The sequence below is a fragment of the Pavona decussata genome, unplaced genomic scaffold (genome assembly GCF_977016875.1).
Source record: "Pavona decussata unplaced genomic scaffold, jaPavDecu1.1 SCAFFOLD_34, whole genome shotgun sequence".
In the NCBI taxonomy this organism is placed as follows: Eukaryota; Metazoa; Cnidaria; class Anthozoa; order Scleractinia; family Agariciidae; genus Pavona; species Pavona decussata.
Window position 1 is genome coordinate 81,436 of NW_028145457.1, and position 19,228 is coordinate 100,663.

The 19,228-nt window shown below is 38.5% G+C and overlaps 4 long non-coding RNA genes across 5 annotated transcripts; 3 read left to right on the plus strand and 1 right to left on the minus strand.

Annotated features, from left to right (window-relative positions):
* Nucleotides 1-1,122: 1,122 nt before the first annotated feature.
* On the minus strand, nt 1,123-2,507 carry LOC146484271 (uncharacterized). Of its 2 annotated transcripts, XR_014863640.1 has the most exons (3): nt 2,425-2,507; nt 1,895-1,961; nt 1,123-1,389 (listed from the first exon to the last, which is right to left on the minus strand). It is a non-coding gene; the product is annotated as an uncharacterized LOC146484271 (long non-coding RNA). The 2 variants fall into 2 exon arrangements; XR_014863639.1 differs by lacking the exon at nt 2,425-2,507 and having other exon boundaries at nt 1,895-2,195.
* A 3,145-nt stretch (nt 2,508-5,652) lies between these two features.
* On the plus strand, nt 5,653-7,103 carry LOC146484272 (uncharacterized). The gene is made up of 3 exons (XR_014863636.1): nt 5,653-5,802; nt 6,266-6,332; nt 6,834-7,103. It is a non-coding gene; the product is annotated as an uncharacterized LOC146484272 (long non-coding RNA).
* A 4,039-nt stretch (nt 7,104-11,142) lies between these two features.
* On the plus strand, nt 11,143-12,550 carry LOC146484273 (uncharacterized). The gene is made up of 3 exons (XR_014863626.1): nt 11,143-11,248; nt 11,712-11,778; nt 12,281-12,550. It is a non-coding gene; the product is annotated as an uncharacterized LOC146484273 (long non-coding RNA).
* Nucleotides 12,551-16,554: 4,004 nt separating this feature from the next.
* Nucleotides 16,555-18,005, plus strand: LOC146484274 (uncharacterized). Its single transcript, XR_014863627.1, has 3 exons — nt 16,555-16,703; nt 17,167-17,233; nt 17,736-18,005. It is a non-coding gene; the product is annotated as an uncharacterized LOC146484274 (long non-coding RNA).
* The last annotated feature ends 1,223 nt before the right edge of the window (nt 18,006-19,228 follow it).

Sequence of the window (19,228 nt, forward strand, 5' to 3'; positions counted from 1 at the left end):
ACTGTATGCAAATACGAATATATGAACTCTATTCGACCGATCAAAGCTTGTGCGCATTTCTTTGCTTATTTTTCAGTTGGCTCGCTTTCCTTTGTTTTTTCGGTTGAATATATTCAATAGCCCCTGTCAATTATTAACTGTCTGAAAATCTGGGTGCGGCTTTGGTTGTAAAAGGGGAGGGCGGGGCTGAAAACAATAGCTGATAACAACGGACGAGGGAATTATAACGAGGGGTTCCCCCCCCCCCCTCGCCATATATTGCTCGACTTATTCCCCTTATTTAGTAATTTCAAACATTTCAACAAGTTCTTAATCGTTTATTATTAAAGAAAAAATGAACAACATAACTTTTACCCCTACTACTACTACTACTACTACTACTACTACTACTACTACTACTACTACTACTACTACTACTAGTGCTTCAATAACAGGCGCAACAACAAACTCAAACTCATCTTCTTGTCGACTACTAGTTGGTAGGGAGGTTCTTTCATCGGCGACCACTCATTCCATACTCGTACTGTCCCACTGGTAGCTTTCTTTACATTTGCCGGAATACGACCACTAATCCGTTCAGCAAAGACAGTGTAAGAAGTTTTCGGTTAAAAAGACTTCATCTTAACAATCGCTCATCGTTGTTTCCACACGGAACGATAGCCGACTGCACACTATTTCCAAAATTTAACAGCAGCCGCTCAACCACGTGTAGTGTACTGAATGCAGTGATTATGCAAGAGTGACAAACATGTTTACCACGCATACCAGCAAACAAAAGCAATTGTTTATACAAATTGTTGTGTGAATAATCCAAAGTTCAGAAAAAAGTTGAGAAAAACATCTTTACGGCCGAAATCTCACCGCCTACTACTGCCGTTAAAAAAAGTTATGTATTTGACTTCCACCTGGTATAAAATGAGCATTTAATTATTTAAGGTCCTTGTCTCTATTAGGAATCCTCACCAACCGAAAAGATAAGCATGTTATTGACCTGTCCCTCGGAAATATGTGATATATTCCCCTCGTTCAAGGCCAATAACCCTTACACATTTTGTAATATCCATAACATCAGCACATATATAGCTCAGATCCCCCATACAAATCACACAAATACAGTAATAATTTCATTTTTTTTTTAGTTCTTTATTTCATCAATTATTCAAGAGATCTGATTACATGCCTGGGATTTTTTAAATAAAACTTGTGTTAATTGACTATCAACCAATTCTTCTACGGCAGCGAAAATTTATAAGTTTCAAATTGTGGTTCAACACAAACAACCAAAACAAGCGAGGTTGTTATATGGATATGGAACTTCTTCGATACTTTCCAACATCAAAAATGCAACAGGCAACATTGCTGGCACTTTGGATGACTTTGGCAGCGCATCTGATGAGAACAAAAACATGTACAGGGAAAGTGAATGAGACGAGTGATTTCGCCACCATTTTGATAAGTCATCAGTCAGATAACTGAACCACTCAAGAAAATAAAACGAATATTATACTTAACGGTAAATGGATTAGTTAAACTAATGGATTAGTTTTTCGATGCTTAACATTCATCCTTCTTCTTGGGAAAATGTTGCCCTTGTCATCCACAAAAAACATGCGATACCGATTTGATATCGTTACTGAGCGCCCAAATGAAACTCGTGTATCCTCTTATCGGCTCAGTCAATTATTAATGAGATGCCCCTCCCCCCACACCCCACCAACCCTCACCTGGGGTAATTGGGGTACTTGTAGACTTCAAAAGGGAAATACCCCCATTATGACAAACATCCAAAGAATGCCCGTGGGATTGGTCATGCGGCTTGGAAATGATTGAGCCTTTAAATTAAAAGTAAAGTACGCAGTTTTTCGGCTCTTCTTCTGATAACTATTTTATTTACCTTTGAAGTCGGTTGTCTTGGAATGCTCCTCCACCGTTTGCAGCGAGTTTTCATCCCGGAGCACAATCTGCGGCAACACATATCGAATAGCATTGAACATTAGGAGAACTTAAAGGGGCAGTGTCACCTATTTTTTGTGTCACTTTGAACAGCCAAAAAACGTATTTGTAATCGATGGAATCGGCAAAATAATGGTTCAGTTTTGTTAATAACAAACCTACTTTTTGAGCAACGAAACGAGTAATAATTATGTTTGGCTACTCGTGGCTAGGATGGAAATGGATTGCAACTTAAAAAAATTGGCCAATTTTTCCAAGTTTATCTTGTGTATTATAGAGAAGTCGCTAAAAACCTGATCATAGTTTGTCCTTCTCCGTTGAAATCCGTTAATATTTTCTTCCTGGCACTCTAAGAGCAATTTCATTTTAGAAAAAAAGTCTTGAGCAGTTTTGATCAAAATACAGGAAAATGACCGTGACAGTGACCCTTTAATTAGAAACTCTTTTGAAAACACAAATTGTTATATGTACCTTGTCAGTTTTGAACATTCTCGAAGATATGCGTTGAAACGTCTGTCCTGGTTTTTTGAAAGCTGAATATTACTTTGAAGCAGGCCCAGAAAAATCGATGCTCGTTCTTTCGAAGTTATAACTTTTACAGCAAAGAAAGTGATCACAAATAAACCCCGTGAAATAAAGTTAACCAATCCAATTCAATCCAGCTTCATCGTGATCATGAGAAGTTTGTCACATGAGGCAATCATTGAAGCCTGGAGTGGGGGTAGTTTAGGTAATGTTTAAAACAAGAGCAGCAGTATTTTATCGGGATTTAAAACCACGAGACGCAGGCGAGTGGTTTTAGACCAGATAAAACACGTGCTGGGAGTGTTTTGAACGGCCTCAAAACTTTCCTAGAAAAGCGTGTGTCAAGAGAGTTCATAACAATGATGCTTTTGTCAACGTTGGAAATTAGCATACGAGAAAAACATGAAACACCGTACATTAATAAGGAGGAGGTTTTATCAGGTTTTAAAACCACTGCACATGATGTTTTATCGACCATTTGATAGGTCAATGGGCTTATGAATTATTAATGTGTTTTTGAAAAGTCTAAAACTCTGAACGAGTTATTTTCACACTGATAAACTCTTTACAGTACTGTGAGACGCGATATATATAATTCACAGTGGCAATGTTCAATCCCTGATTAAACCATTCAACAACACTAGATATTCTGAGGCAGTCAGTTGGTGTTTGTAAGATGCGATGTTAGTTGAGTATGTTAGCCGCAGTTTTCGAAGGCTGAAATGCGTGATCGACGTTGAAAATGCAGCTGATGAACGGAATTGAACCCCTAGCTCTAATCCGTTTAACAACCTGTACATGTAGCAACATGTTAAATCGCGTGATCGACTTTGAAAATGTAGCCTTTGGACTTGCATAAATCCAATCGCGTGATCGATATTAAAAATTGTTAAATGGTACGATTGTCAGCGATGAAAAATATTCACGGCATCGAGGAAAGCTGAAAAACACACATCTTTGCTTCCAATTTTTTAATTCAAAATCTCATTTTAAAACCAAAATTCCTTTATGACAGCAAACTTTAATCTCATGACTAAGCATTTATCTCCAATTTTGCCTCTCACGCGTACAGCTGTTCGAACATCAGCCATTTGATTCGAGCCACTTTTCAAAGCCCGTGATTTCCCCTTTGCCGTCGGAGTTGCATTCTGGGTAATTTCGATACAACGACGAAATGGAAGTCCCGCCATCTTAATTCTGTAGTTTAGTTTTTTCTTTATAAGTGTCAAGCCACCCGGTCCTACTGGCAAAATATCGCACACATCGTTTTCTTTGCAAGTTAAATCTCGCCCAAATTGTCTTGGTAGGTCCGAGAATCCAGCCACAGAACGGCCAGAGAGACAACTTCACTCGTGAGCCACCATGACTCGATACAAACACTTTTGGCGTCCCAGTCTCTATGAAATCACCTCTCACCTCTGGATTCTTTCAGAGGATTGCCTCTACTCTCCATTCCAGCTTTATGATGCCAGCCTGGGAGCTTCTGCAGTGGAAAATGGCCCGAAAGTACACTTATAAACCGACTACTTACCGATTAGAATGTGTTTGTGCTCGCGAGCAAAACAACAACGCTTCCAATAGGTGACGTCACAAAAAAACTTGAGTTATAGTAGAGCAGCGAACATTTCAAAGGAGATCTTCATATAGGACAACTAAATCCGGTTTGGTCATCTACATCGAGATAATTGTCCAGAGAGTCCAAGAAATTTGGCAGTGAAAGACTTAAGGCAACCAAAGTCTTTCACATGTATCTAGTTTCATTGGGCAAGGAATAAGCAAATAACAAAGTTTAGACAAAATCCAAAATACATGTATCATTACATTCACCTGTTCCATTCATGAGTTGGCGCACAACTAGCGATTTGATTACACGATTAAACTTCTATTAGATATGTAGCTTTCGTGTGTGGAATGCTGGCAACAAAATCTCTGTTGAATGTTTCATTCCAAACAGAAGAGTAAGTGAAAATACCCTATCACTCCAGGCTATATTTCAGGCTTTCTGTTTACGGTTTTTTTGTTTTTTTTTTGTTTTTGTTTCCGCGGAGGTGTATAGAAATCATGGAACACCCGTTTTACACCGAATTCAGGACAGGACAAATTATCTGTTAATCATAAGTAAAAATAACCAGCTCAAACTACAACAGCGAACTGAAGCAAATCGTCTTCTTATATCAGGAGAAAATAAAAATTGATCGGTATCATTGTGAGACAATTGCGTAACGAAAGAAGTGTGTCAATTCATGTTTTTTTGTAACATTTTTCCAACTAGACAATGACTTATTTCTACGCTTCGTAACTAGTAATAAGTCCCAAGAACCAAATAAAGCAAACTAAATGCGTTGTGAATATTTTTCATCGCTGACAATCGTACCATTTAACAATTTTTAATATCGATCACGCGATTGGATTTATGCAAGTCCAAAGGCTACATTTCCAAAGTCGATCACGCGATTTAACATGTTGCTACATGTACAGGTTGTTAAACGGATTAGAGCTAGGGGTTCAATTCCGTTCATCAGCTGCATTTTCAACGTCGATCACGCATTTCAGCCTTCGAAAACTGCGGCTAACATACTCAACTAACATCGCATCTTACAAACACCAACTGACTGCCTCAGAATATCTAGTGTTGTTGAATGGTTTAATCAGGGATTGAACATTGCCACTGTGAATTATATATATCGCGTCTCACAGTACTGTAAAGAGTTCATCAGTGTGAAAATAACTCGTTCAGAGTTTTAGACTTTTCAAAAACACATTAATAATTCATAAGCCCATTGACCCATCAAACGGTCGATAAAACATCATATGCGGTGGTTTTAAAACCTGATAAAACCTCCTCCTTATTAATGTACGGTGTTTCATGTTTTTCTCGTATGCTAATTTCCAACGTTGACAAAAGCATCATTGTTATGAACTCTCTTGACACACGCTTTTCTAGGAATGTTTTGAGGCCGTTCAAAACACTCCCAACACGTGTTTTATCTGGTCTAAAACCACTCGCCTGCGTCTCGTGGTTTTAAATCCCGATAAAATACTGCTGCTCTTGTTTTAAACATTACCTAAACCACCCCCACTCCAGGGTTCAATGATTGCCTCATGTGACAAACTTCTCATAATCACGATGAAGCTGGATTGAATTGGATTGGTTAACTTTATTTCACGGGGTTTATTTGTGATCACTTTCTTTGCTATAAAAGTTATAACTTCCAAAGAACGAGCATCGATTTCTCTGGGCCTGCTTCAAAGTAATATTCAGCTTTCAAAAAACCAGGACAGACGTTTCACCGCATATCTTCGAGAATGTCCGCAACTGACAAGGTACATATAACAATTTGTGTTTTCAAAAGAGTTTCTAATTAAAGGGTCACTGTCACGGTCATTTTGCTGTATTTTGATCAAAACTGCTCAAGACTTTTTTTCTAAAATGAAATTGCTCTTAGAGTGGCAGGAAGAAAATATTAACGGATTTCAACGGAGAAGGACAAACTATGATCAGGTTTTTAGCGACTTCTCTATAATACACAAGATGAACTTGGAAAATTTGGCCAATTTTTTTAAGTTGCAATCCATTTCCATCCTAGCCACGAGCAGCCAAACATAATTATTACTCGTTTCGTTGCTCAAAAAGTAGGTTTGTTATTAACAAAACTGAACCATTATTTTGCCGATTCCATCGATTACAAATACGTTTTTTGGCTGTTCAAAGTGACACAAAAAATAGGTGACACTGCCCCTTTAAGTTCTCCTAATGTTCAATGCTATTCGATATGTGTTGCCGCAGATTGTGCTCCGGGATGAAAACTCGCTGCAAACGGTGGAGGAGCATTCCAAGACAACCGACTTCAAAGGTAAATAAAATAGTTATCAGAAGAAGAGCGAAAAACTGCGTACTTTACTTTTAATTTAAAGGCTCAGTCATTTCCAAGCCGCATGACCATTCCCACGGGCATTCTTTGGATGTTTGTCATAATGGGGATATTTCCCCTTTGAAGTCTACAAATGCCCCAATTACCCCAGGTGAGGGTTGGTGGGGGGTGGGGGGAGGGGCATCTCATTAATAATTGACTGAGCCGATAAGAGGATACACGAGTTTCATTTGGGCGCACAGTAACGATATCAAATCGGTATGACATGTTTTTTGTGGATGACAAGGGCAACATTTTCCCAACAAGAAGGATGAATGTTAAGCATCGAAAAACTAATCCATTAGTTTAACTAATCCATTTTCCATTAAGTATAATATTCCTTTGATTTTCTTGAGTGGTTTTATCTGACTGATGACTTATCAAAATGGTGGCCAAATCACTCGTCTCATTCACTTTCCCTGTACATGTTTTTGTTCTCATCAGATGCGCTTCCACAGTCATCCAAAGTGCCAGCAATGTTGCCTGTTGCATTTTTGATGTTGGAAAGTATCGAAGAAGTTCCATATCCATATAACAACCTCGCTTGTGGTGGTTGTTTGTGTTGAACCACAATTTGAAACTTATAAATTTTCGCTGCCGTAGAAGAATTGGTTGATAGTCAATTAACACAAGTTTTATTTAAAAAATCCCAGGCATGTAATCAGATCTCTTCAATAATTGATGAAATAAAGAACTAAAAAAAAAATGAAATTATTACTGTATTTGTGTGATTTGTATGGCGGATCTGAGCTATATATGTGCTGATGTTATGGATATTACAAAATGTGCAAAGAAATGCGCACAAGCTTTGATCGGTCGAATAGAGTTCATATATTCGTATTTGCATACAGTCCCGCTTGATTGTGGGAAATTCACGGGCTCATTAAGAACTGGTTTAACATACACTGCAAGCCCGTAAACTGGTTTTTGTCTGGGTAGGATCGTTTTCTTTTCAGCTTTTTAATTTTTTTAGCTTCTTCAATGATGTACACTGATTACCGTATTTATTCGATTAACCGCTGGGTGCTTATTCTATTTTGGTCCCATAAGGGTGGGCGCTTATTCTCGCCAGGGTGGTGGGCGCTTATTATTTTCCCAACATTTTCAGTAAGCGAGAACATTTTAAGAGAACAACAAAACAAGGGATAACAAGTTTATTTCGCTTCAACAAGACAAAAACTCAGTGCAAAAGCTAACACCAACAGGCCGAAAACAATATAAAAGGGATATTGACTACCGTCTTTTAAAACCAATTTTGCAACACACGTGACGTTCCTCTTACATCACGCTGGGGTAGTACAGAGATGACTCAAATCCTACACACTTTACAACACAACAAATAGACAACATTGCTAGAATTACAATTAGTTTTAGTTTTAGTTGACTCGAAACTGTCCCCTATGGTAAGATGCTCACAGACCTGACATCGTCTACCTCCACATTTAACAGTTCCCGGTGGTTTGCACCCTTGAGAACGTAAAGGTTTAAGTTTCGCGTGTACAAGATGTCTCCTAGACTCTTGGGTCTCCCGTGACAATAAAAAGTTTGACATTTTGACACATTTTGGAAAAAATAGGCGGCATGAGGTGTTTAAGAAAATGATTACAGGCTCCTCTTCTTAATCTGTTTTTCTCTCCCCCAGTCGCCCTCGTTTTCGTCCCCTCGCGCTTCTCTCTAGGAGCATTGAACAGGCTAGCAGTGCGCGCTCTAGAAATCGCATGCGACAGTATTAAGCAAAGTTGTACCGTCTAAATCGGCCTTAACTCGCCCTTAATATCTCCGAGAAATATGTAACGTTGACAGAAACAAAACAATTCCAGAAAAAAAGATAAATAAAAATAAGACATCTGAAACTGGTAACTATAATTTTACAAATTCGTTTTACTGGGCAAAAGTATCCAGGCTTAGTACACGTCTCTTGAAATCAGACAAAGTACTGTTCCTTAACTTTTCAGGAAGAGCATTCCATTGCTTGGCGGAAAACACATGAAAAGGAGCATAGCCCATAGGTAGTAGTTCTACACTTGCTAAGGGACAATACGTTTCTATTACGCAAATCTTAGCTTGTACAGCTTGAATTGAAGTAAACATATTTCACATATAGGTGGGATACTGACTGAAAAATAAGCCCTTGTAAAATAATACAAAAATAATTGCAATGTGCTTATTATACAGCAAAGTCATTTCAACCTTGCTAAGCAATTCAAGGTCCTGTATTCAAAAGTGTAATTATTAACCCTTTCACCGCTAAAGGCGACTAATCTCGCCGTTTTAGAGGCTACCACTTTCAAGATTGGCCACGTTCTCAAATCCAGCAATCTGGTTATTATGGTCTACTAATAGCGTCAATTAGTAAGTGTTTTAGGCTTTAAGAGCCAATAAACTGAGTTTATCCTCCGTTTGCCGTTCCATATCAACATTTATTTTTAAGCAAAACCAAGAATGCCCGTTTTCTGCGGCATCGAGGAAAGCTGAAAAACACACATCTTTGCTTCCAATTTTTTAATTCAAAATCTCATTTTAAAACCAAAATTCCTTTATGACAGCAAACTTTAATCTCATGACTAAGCATTTATCTCCAATTTTGCCTCTCACGCGTACAGCTGTTCGAACATCAGCCATTTGATTCGAGCCACTTTTCAAAGCCCGTGATTTCCCCTTTGCCGTCCGAGTTGCATTCTGGGTAATTTCGATACAACGACGAAATGGAAGTCCCGCCATCTTAATTCTGTAGTTTAGTTTTTTTTTTATAAGTGTCAAGCCACCCGGTCCTACTGGCAAAATATCGCACACATCGTTTTCTTTGCAAGTCAAATCTCGCCCAAATTGTCTTGGTAGGTCCGAGAATCCAGCCACAGAACGGCCAGAGAGACAACTTCACTCGTGAGCCACCATGACTCGATACAAACACTTTTGGCGTCCCAGTCTCTATGAAATTATCTCTCACCTCTGGATTCTTTCAGAGGATTGCCTCTACTCTCCATTCCAGCTTTATGATGCCAGCCTGGGAGCTTCTGCAGTGGAAAATGGCCCGAAAGTACACTTATAAACCGACTACTTACCGATTAGAATGTGTTTGTGCTCGCGAGCAAAACAACAACGCTTCAAATAGGTGACGTCACAAAAAAACTTGAGTCCTCGTTATTGCAGAGCAGCGAACATTTCAAAGGAGATCTTCATATAGGACAACTAAATCCGGTTTGGTCATCTACATCGAGATAATTGTCCAGAGAGTCCAAGAAATTTGGCAGTGAAAGAGTTAAGGCAACCAAAGTCTTTCACATGTATCTAGTTTCATTGGGCAAGGAATAAGCAAATAACAAAGTTTAGACAAAATCCAAAATACATGTATCATTACATTCACCTGTTCCATTCATGAGTTGGCGCACAACTAGCGCTTTGATTACACGATTAAACTTCTATTAGATATGTAGCTTTCGTGTGTGGAATGCTGGCAACAAAATCTCTGTTGAATGTTTCATTCCAAACAGAAGAGTAAGTGAAAATACCCTATCACTCCAGGCTATATTTCAGGCTTTCTGTTTGCGGTTTTTTTGTTTTTTTTGTTTTCGTTTCCGCGGAGGTGTATAGAAATCATGGAACACCCGTTTTACACCGAATTCAGGACAGGACAAATTATCTGTTAATCATAAGTAAAAATAACCAGCTCAAACTACAACAGCGAACTGAAGCAAATCGTCTTCTTATATCAGCAGAAAATAAAAATTGATCGGTATCATTGTGAGACAATTGCGTAACGAAAGAAGTGTGTCAATTCATGTTTTTTTGTAACATTTTTCCAACTAGACAATGACTTATTTCTACGCTTCGTAACTAGTAATAAGTCCCAAGAACCAAATAAAGCAAACTAAATGCGTTGTGAATATTTTTCATCGCTGACAATCGTACCATTTAACAATTTTTAATATCGATCACGCGATTGGATTTATGCAAGTCCAAAGGCTACATTTCCAAAGTCGATCACGCGATTTAACATGTTGCTACATGTACAGGTTGTTAAACGGATTAGAGCTAGGGGTTCAATTCCGTTCATCAGCTGCATTTTCAACGTCGATCACGCATTTCAGCCTTCGAAAACTGCGGCTAACATACTCAACTAACATCGCATCTTACAAACACCAACTGACTGCCTCAGAATATCTAGTGTTGTTGAATGGTTTAATCAGGGATTGAACATTGCCACTGTGAATTATATATATCGCGTCTCACAGTACTGTAAAGAGTTCATCAGTGTGAAAATAACTCGTTCAGAGTTTTAGACTTTTCAAAAACACATTAATAATTCATAAGCCCATTGACCTATCAAATGGTCGATAAAACATCATGTGCAGTGGTTTTAAAACCTGATAAAACCTCCTCCTTATTAATGTACGGTGTTTCATGTTTTTCTCGTATGCTAATTTCCAACGTTCACAAAAGCATCATTGTTATGAACTCTCTTGACACACGCTTTTCTAGGAATGTTTTGAGGCCGTTCAAAACACTCCCAACACGTGTTTTATCTGGTCTAAAACCACTCGCCTGCGTCTCGTGGTTTTAAATCCCGATAAAGTACTGCTGCTCTTGTTTTAAACATTACCTAAACCACCCCCACTCCAGGGTTCAATGATTGCCTCATGTGACAAACTTCTCATAATCACGATGAAGCTGGATTGAATTGGATTGGTTAACTTTATTTCACGGGGTTTATTTGTGATCACTTTCTTTGCTATAAAAGTTATAACTTCCAAAGAACGAGCATCGATTTCTCTGGGCCTGCTTCAAAGTAATATTCAGCTTTCAAACAACCAGGACAGACGTTTCACCGCATATCTTCGAGAATGTCCGCAACTGACAAGGTACATATAACAATTTGTGTTTTCAAAAGAGTTTCTAATTAAAGGGTCACTGTCACGGTCATTTTGCTGTATTTTGATCAAAACTGCTCAAGACTTTTTTTCTAAAATGAAATTGCTCTTAGAGTGCCAGGAAGAAAATATTAACGGATTTCAACGGAGAAGGACAAACTATGATCAGGTTTTTAGCGACTTCTCTATAATACACAAGATGAACTTGGAAAATTTGGCCAATTTTTTTAAGTTGCAATCCATTTCCATCCTAGCCACGAGCAGCCAAACATAATTATTACTCGTTTCGTTGCTCAAAAAGTAGGTTTGTTATTAACAAAACTGAACCATTATTTTGCCGATTCCATCGATTACAAATACGTTTTTTGGCTGTTCAAAGTGACACAAAAAATAGGTGACACTGCCCCTTTAAGTTCTCCTAATGTTCAATGCTATTCGATATGTGTTGCCGCAGATTGTGCTCCGGGATGAAAACTCGCTGCAAACGGTGGAGGAGCATTCCAAGACAACCGACTTCAAAGGTAAATAAAATAGTTATCAGAAGAAGAGCCGAAAAACTGCGTACTTTACTTTTAATTTAAAGGCTCAATCATTTCCAAGCCGCATGACCAATCCCACGGGCATTCTTTGGATGTTTGTCATAATGGGGATATTTCCCCTTTGAAGTCTACAAATGCCCCAATTACCCCAGGTGAGGGTTGGTGGGGGGTGGGGGGAGGGGCATCTCATTAATAATTGACTGAGCCGATAAGAGGATACACGAGTTTCATTTGGGCGCACAGTAACGATATCAAATCGGTATGACATGTTTTTTGTGGATGACAAGGGCAACATTTTCCCAACAAGAAGGATGAATGTTAAGCATCGAAAAACTAATCCATTAGTTTAACTAATCCATTTTCCATTAAGTATAATATTCCTTTGATTTTCTTGAGTGGTTTTATCTGACTGATGACTTATCAAAATGGTGGCCAAATCACTCGTCTCATTCACTTTCCCTGTACATGTTTTTGTTCTCATCAGATGCGCTTCCACAGTCATCCAAAGTGCCAGCAATGTTGCCTGTTGCATTTTTGATGTTGGAAAGTATCGAAGAAGTTCCATATCCATATAACAACCTCGCTTGTGGTGGTTGTTTGTGTTGAACCACAATTTGAAACTTATAAATTTTCGCTGCCGTAGAAGAATTGGTTGATAGTCAATTAACACAAGTTTTATTTAAAAAATCCCAGGCATGTAATCAGATCTCTTCAATAATTGATGAAATAAAGAACTAAAAAAAAAATGAAATTATTACTGTATTTGTGTGATTTGTATGGCGGATCTGAGCTATATATGTGCTGATGTTATGGATATTACAAAATGTGCAAAGAAATGCGCACAAGCTTTGATCGGTCGAATAGAGTTCATATATTCGTATTTGCATACAGTCCCGCTTGATTGTGGGAAATTCACGGGCTCATTAAGAACTGGTTTAACATACACTGCAAGCCCGTAAACTGGTTTTTGTCTGGGTAGGATCGTTTTCTTTTCAGCTTTTTAATTTTTTTAGCTTCTTCAGTGATGTACACTGATTACCGTATTTATTCGATTAACCGCTGGGTGCTTATTCTATTTTGGTCCCATAAGGGTGGGCGCTTATTCTCGCCAGGGTGGTGGGCGCTTATTATTTTCCCAACATTTTCAGTAAGCGAGAACATTTTAAGAGAACAACAAAACAAGGGATAACAAGTTTATTTCGCTTCAACAAGACAAAAACTCAGTGCAAAAGCTAACACCAACAGGCCGAAAACAATATAAAAGGGATATTGACTACCGTCTTTTAAAACCAATTTTGCAACACACGTGACGTTCCTCTTACATCACGCTGGGGTAGTACAGAGATGACTCAAATCCTACACACTTTACAACACAACAAATAGACAACATTGCTAGAATTACAATTAGTTTTAGTTTTAGTTGACTCGAAACTGTCCCCTATGGTAAGATGCTCACAGACCTGACATCGTCTACCTCCACATTTAACAGTTCCCGGTGGTTTGCACCCTTGAGAACGTAAAGGTTTAAGTTTCGCGTGTACAAGATGTCTCCTAGACTTTTGGGTCTCCCGTGACAATAAAAAGTTTGACATTTTGAAATTTTGACACATCTTGGAAAAAATAGGCGGCATGAGGTGTTTAAGAAAATGATTACAGGCTCCTCTTCTTTATCTGTTTTCCTCTCCCCCAGTCGCCCTCGTTTTCGTCCCCTCGCGCTTCTCTCTAGGAGCATTGAACAGGCTAGCAGTGCGCGCTCTAGAAATCGCATGCGACAGTATTAAGCAAAGTTGTACCGTCTAAATCGGCCTTAACTCGCCCTTAATATCTCCGAGAAATATGTAACGTTGACAGAAACAAAACAATTCCAGAAAAAAAGATAAATAAAAATAAGACATCTGAAACTGGTAACTATAATTTTACAAATTCGTTTTACTGGGCAAAAGTATCCAGGCTTAGTACACGTCTCTTGAAATCAGACAAAGTACTGTTCCTTAACTTTTCAGGAAGAGCATTCCATTGCTTGGCGGAAAACACATGAAAAGGAGCATAGCCCATAGGTAGTAGTTCTACACTTGCTAAGGGACAATACGTTTCTATTACGCAAATCTTAGCTTGTACAGCTTGAATTGAAGTAAACATATTTCACATATAGGTGGGATACTGACTGAAAAATAAGCCCTTGTAAAATAATACAAAAATAATTGCAATGTGCTTATTATACAGCAAAGTCATTTCAACCTTGCTAAGCAATTCAAGGTCCTGTATTCAAAAGTGTAATTATTAACCCTTTCACCGCTAAAGGCGACTAATCTCGCCGTTTTAGAGGCTACCACTTTCAAGATTGGCCACGTTCTCAAATCCAGCAATCTGGTTATTATGGTCTACTAATAGCGTCAATTAGTAAGTGTTTTAGGCTTTAAGAGCCAATAAACTGAGTTTATCCTCCGTTTGCCGTTCCATATCAACATTTATTTTTAAGCAAAACCAAGAATGCCCGTTTTCTGCGGCATCGAGGAAAGCTGAAAAACACACATCTTTGCTTCCAATTTTTTAATTCAAAATCTCATTTTAAAACCAAAATTCCTTTATGACAGCAAACTTTAATCTCATGACTAAGCATTTATCTCCAATTTTGCCTCTCACGCGTACAGCTGTTCGAACATCAGCCATTTGATTCGAGCCACTTTTCAAAGCCCGTGATTTCCCCTTTGCCGTCCGAGTTGCATTCTGGGTAATTTCGATACAACGACGAAATGGAAGTCCCGCCATCTTAATTCTGTAGTTTAGTTTTTTTTTTATAAGTGTCAAGCCACCCGGTCCTACTGGCAAAATATCGCACACATCGTTTTCTTTGCAAGTCAAATCTCGCCCAAATTGTCTTGGTAGGTCCGAGAATCCAGCCACAGAACGGCCAGAGAGACAACTTCACTCGTGAGCCACCATGACTCGATACAAACACTTTTGGCGTCCCAGTCTCTATGAAATTATCTCTCACCTCTGGATTCTTTCAGAGGATTGCCTCTACTCTCCATTCCAGCTTTATGATGCCAGCCTGGGAGCTTCTGCAGTGGAAAATGGCCCGAAAGTACACTTATAAACCGACTACTTACTGATTAGAATGTGTTTGTGCTCGCGAGCAAAACAACAACGCTTCAAATAGGTGACGTCACAAAAAAACTTGAGTCCTCGTTATTGCAGAGCAGCGAACATTTCAAAGGAGATCTTCATATAGGACAACTAAATCCGGTTTGGTCATCTACATCGAGATAATTGTCCAGAGAGTCCAAGAAATTTGGCAGTGAAAGAGTTAAGGCAACCAAAGTCTTTCACATGTATCTAGTTTCATTGGGCAAGGAATAAGCAAATAACAAAGTTTAGACAAAATCCAAAATACATGTATCATTACATTCACCTGTTCCATTCATGAGTTGGCGCACAACTAGCGCTTTGATTACACGATTAAACTTCTATTAGATATGTAGCTTTCGTGTGTGGAATGCTGGCAACAAAATCTCTGTTGAATGTTTCATTCCAAACAGAAGAGTAAGTGAAAATACCCTATCACTCCAGGCTATATTTCAGGCTTTCTGTTTGCGGTTTTTTTGTTTTTTTTGTTTTCGTTTCCGCGGAGGTGTATAGAAATCATGGAACACCCGTTTTACACCGAATTCAGGACAGGACAAATTATCTGTTAATCATAAGTAAAAATAACCAGCTCAAACTACAACAGCGAACTGAAGCAAATCGTCTTCTTATATCAGCAGAAAATAAAAATTGATCGGTATCATTGTGAGACAATTGCGTAACGAAAGAAGTGTGTCAATTCATGTTTTTTTGTAACATTTTTCCAACTAGACAATGACTTATTTCTACGCTTCGTAACTAGTAATAAGTCCCAAGAACCAAATAAAGCAAACTAAATGCGTTGTGAATATTTTTCATCGCTGACAATCGTACCATTTAACAATTTTTAATATCGATCACGCGATTGGATTTATGCAAGTCCAAAGGCTACATTTCCAAAGTCGATCACGCGATTTAACATGTTGCTACATGTACAGGTTGTTAAACGGATTAGAGCTAGGGGTTCAATTCCGTTCATCAGCTGCATTTTCAACGTCGATCACGCATTTCAGCCTTCGAAAACTGCGGCTAACATACTCAACTAACATCGCATCTTACAAACACCAACTGACTGCCTCAGAATATCTAGTGTTGTTGAATGGTTTAATCAGGGATTGAACATTGCCACTGTGAATTATATATATCGCGTCTCACAGTACTGTAAAGAGTTCATCAGTGTGAAAATAACTCGTTCAGAGTTTTAGACTTTTCAAAAACACATTAATAATTCATAAGCCCATTGACCTATCAAATGGTCGATAAAACATCATGTGCAGTGGTTTTAAAACCTGATAAAACCTCCTCCTTATTAATGTACGGTGTTTCATGTTTTTCTCGTATGCTAATTTCCAACGTTCACAAAAGCATCATTGTTATGAACTCTCTTGACACACGCTTTTCTAGGAATGTTTTGAGGCCGTTCAAAACACTCCCAACACGTGTTTTATCTGGTCTAAAACCACTCGCCTGCGTCTCGTGGTTTTAAATCCCGATAAAGTACTGCTGCTCTTGTTTTAAACATTACCTAAACCACCCCCACTCCAGGGTTCAATGATTGCCTCATGTGACAAACTTCTCATAATCACGATGAAGCTGGATTGAATTGGATTGGTTAACTTTATTTCACGGGGTTTATTTGTGATCACTTTCTTTGCTATAAAAGTTATAACTTCCAAAGAACGAGCATCGATTTCTCTGGGCCTGCTTCAAAGTAATATTCAGCTTTCAAACAACCAGGACAGACGTTTCACCGCATATCTTCGAGAATGTCCGCAACTGACAAGGTACATATAACAATTTGTGTTTTCAAAAGAGTTTCTAATTAAAGGGTCACTGTCACGGTCATTTTGCTGTATTTTGATCAAAACTGCTCAAGACTTTTTTTCTAAAATGAAATTGCTCTTAGAGTGCCAGGAAGAAAATATTAACGGATTTCAACGGAGAAGGACAAACTATGATCAGGTTTTTAGCGACTTCTCTATAATACACAAGATGAACTTGGAAAATTTGGCCAATTTTTTTAAGTTGCAATCCATTTCCATCCTAGCCACGAGCAGCCAAACATAATTATTACTCGTTTCGTTGCTCAAAAAGTAGGTTTGTTATTAACAAAACTGAACCATTATTTTGCCGATTCCATCGATTACAAATACGTTTTTTGGCTGTTCAAAGTGACACAAAAAATAGGTGACACTGCCCCTTTAAGTTCTCCTAATGTTCAATGCTATTCGATATGTGTTGCCGCAGATTGTGCTCCGGGATGAAAACTCGCTGCAAACGGTGGAGGAGCATTCCAAGACAACCGACTTCAAAGGTAAATAAAATAGTTATCAGAAGAAGAGCCGAAAAACTGCGTACTTTACTTTTAATTTAAAGGCTCAATCATTTCCAAGCCGCATGACCAATCCCACGGGCATTCTTTGGATGTTTGTCATAATGGGGATATTTCCCCTTTGAAGTCTACAAATGCCCCAATTACCCCAGGTGAGGGTTGGTGGGGGGTGGGGGGAGGGGCATCTCATTAATAATTGACTGAGCCGATAAGAGGATACACGAGTTTCATTTGGGCGCACAGTAACGATATCAAATCGGTATGACATGTTTTTTGTGGATGACAAGGGCAACATTTTCCCAACAAGAAGGATGAATGTTAAGCATCGAAAAACTAATCCATTAGTTTAACTAATCCATTTTCCATTAAGTATAATATTCCTTTGATTTTCTTGAGTGGTTTTATCTGACTGATGACTTATCAAAATGGTGGCCAAATCACTCGTCTCATTCACTTTCCCTGTACATGTTTTTGTTCTCATCAGATGCGCTTCCACAGTCATCCAAAGTGCCAGCAATGTTGCCTGTTGCATTTTTGATGTTGGAAAGTATCGAAGAAGTTCCATATCCATATAACAACCTCGCTTGTGGTGGTTGTTTGTGTTGAACCACAATTTGAAACTTATAAATTTTCGCTGCCGTAGAAGAATTGGTTGATAGTCAATTAACACAAGTTTTATTTAAAAAATCCCAGGCATGTAATCAGATCTCTTCAATAATTGATGAAATAAAGAACTAAAAAAAAAATGAAATTATTACTGTATTTGTGTGATTTGTATGGCGGATCTGAGCTATATATGTGCTGATGTTATGGATATTACAAAATGTGCAAAGAAATGCGCACAAGCTTTGATCGGTCGAATAGAGTTCATATATTCGTATTTGCATACAGTCCCGCTTGATTGTGGGAAATTCACGGGCTCATTAAGAACTGGTTTAACATACACTGCAAGCCCGTAAACTGGTTTTTGTCTGGGTAGGATCGTTTTCTTTTCAGCTTTTTAATTTTTTTAGCTTCTTCAGTGATGTACACTGATTACCGTATTTATTCGATTAACCGCTGGGTGCTTATTCTATTTTGGTCCCATAAGGGTGGGCGCTTATTCTCGCCAGGGTGGTGGGCGCTTATTATTTTCCCAACATTTTCAGTAAGCGAGAACATTTTAAGAGAACAACAAAACAAGGGATAACAAGTTTATTTCGCTTCAACAAGACAAAAACTCAGTGCAAAAGCTAACACCAACAGGCCGAAAACAATATAAAAGGGATATTGACTACCGTCTTTTAAAACCAATTTTGCAACACACGTGACGTTCCTCTTACATCACGCTGGGGTAGTACAGAGATGACTCAAATCCTACACACTTTACAACACAACAAATAGACAACATTGCTAGAATTACAATTAGTTTTAGTTTTAGTTGACTCGAAACTGTCCCCTATGGTAAGATGCTCACAGACCTGACATCGTCTACCTCCACATTTAACAGTTCCCGGTGGTTTGCACCCTTGAGAACGTAAAGGTTTAAGTTTCGCGTGTACAAGATGTCTCCTAGACTTTTGGGTCTCCCGTGACAATAAAAAGTTTGACATTTTGAAATTTTGACACATCTTGGAAAAAATAGGCGGCATGAGGTATTTAAGAAAATGATTACAGGCTCCTCTTCTTTATCTGTTTTCCTCTCCCCCAGTCGCCCTCGTTTTCGTCCCCTCGCGCTTCTCTCTAGGAGCATTGAACAGGCTAGCAGTGCGCGCTCTAGAAATCGCATGCGACAGTATTAAGCAAAGTTGTACCGTCTAAATCGGCCTTAACTCGCCCTTAATATCTCCGAGAAATATGTAACGTTGACAGAAACAAAACAATTCCAGAAAAAAAGATAAATAAAAATAAGACATCTGAAACTGGTAACTATAATTTTACAAATTCGTTTTACTGGGCAAAAGTATCCAGGCTTAGTACACATCTCTTGAAATCAGA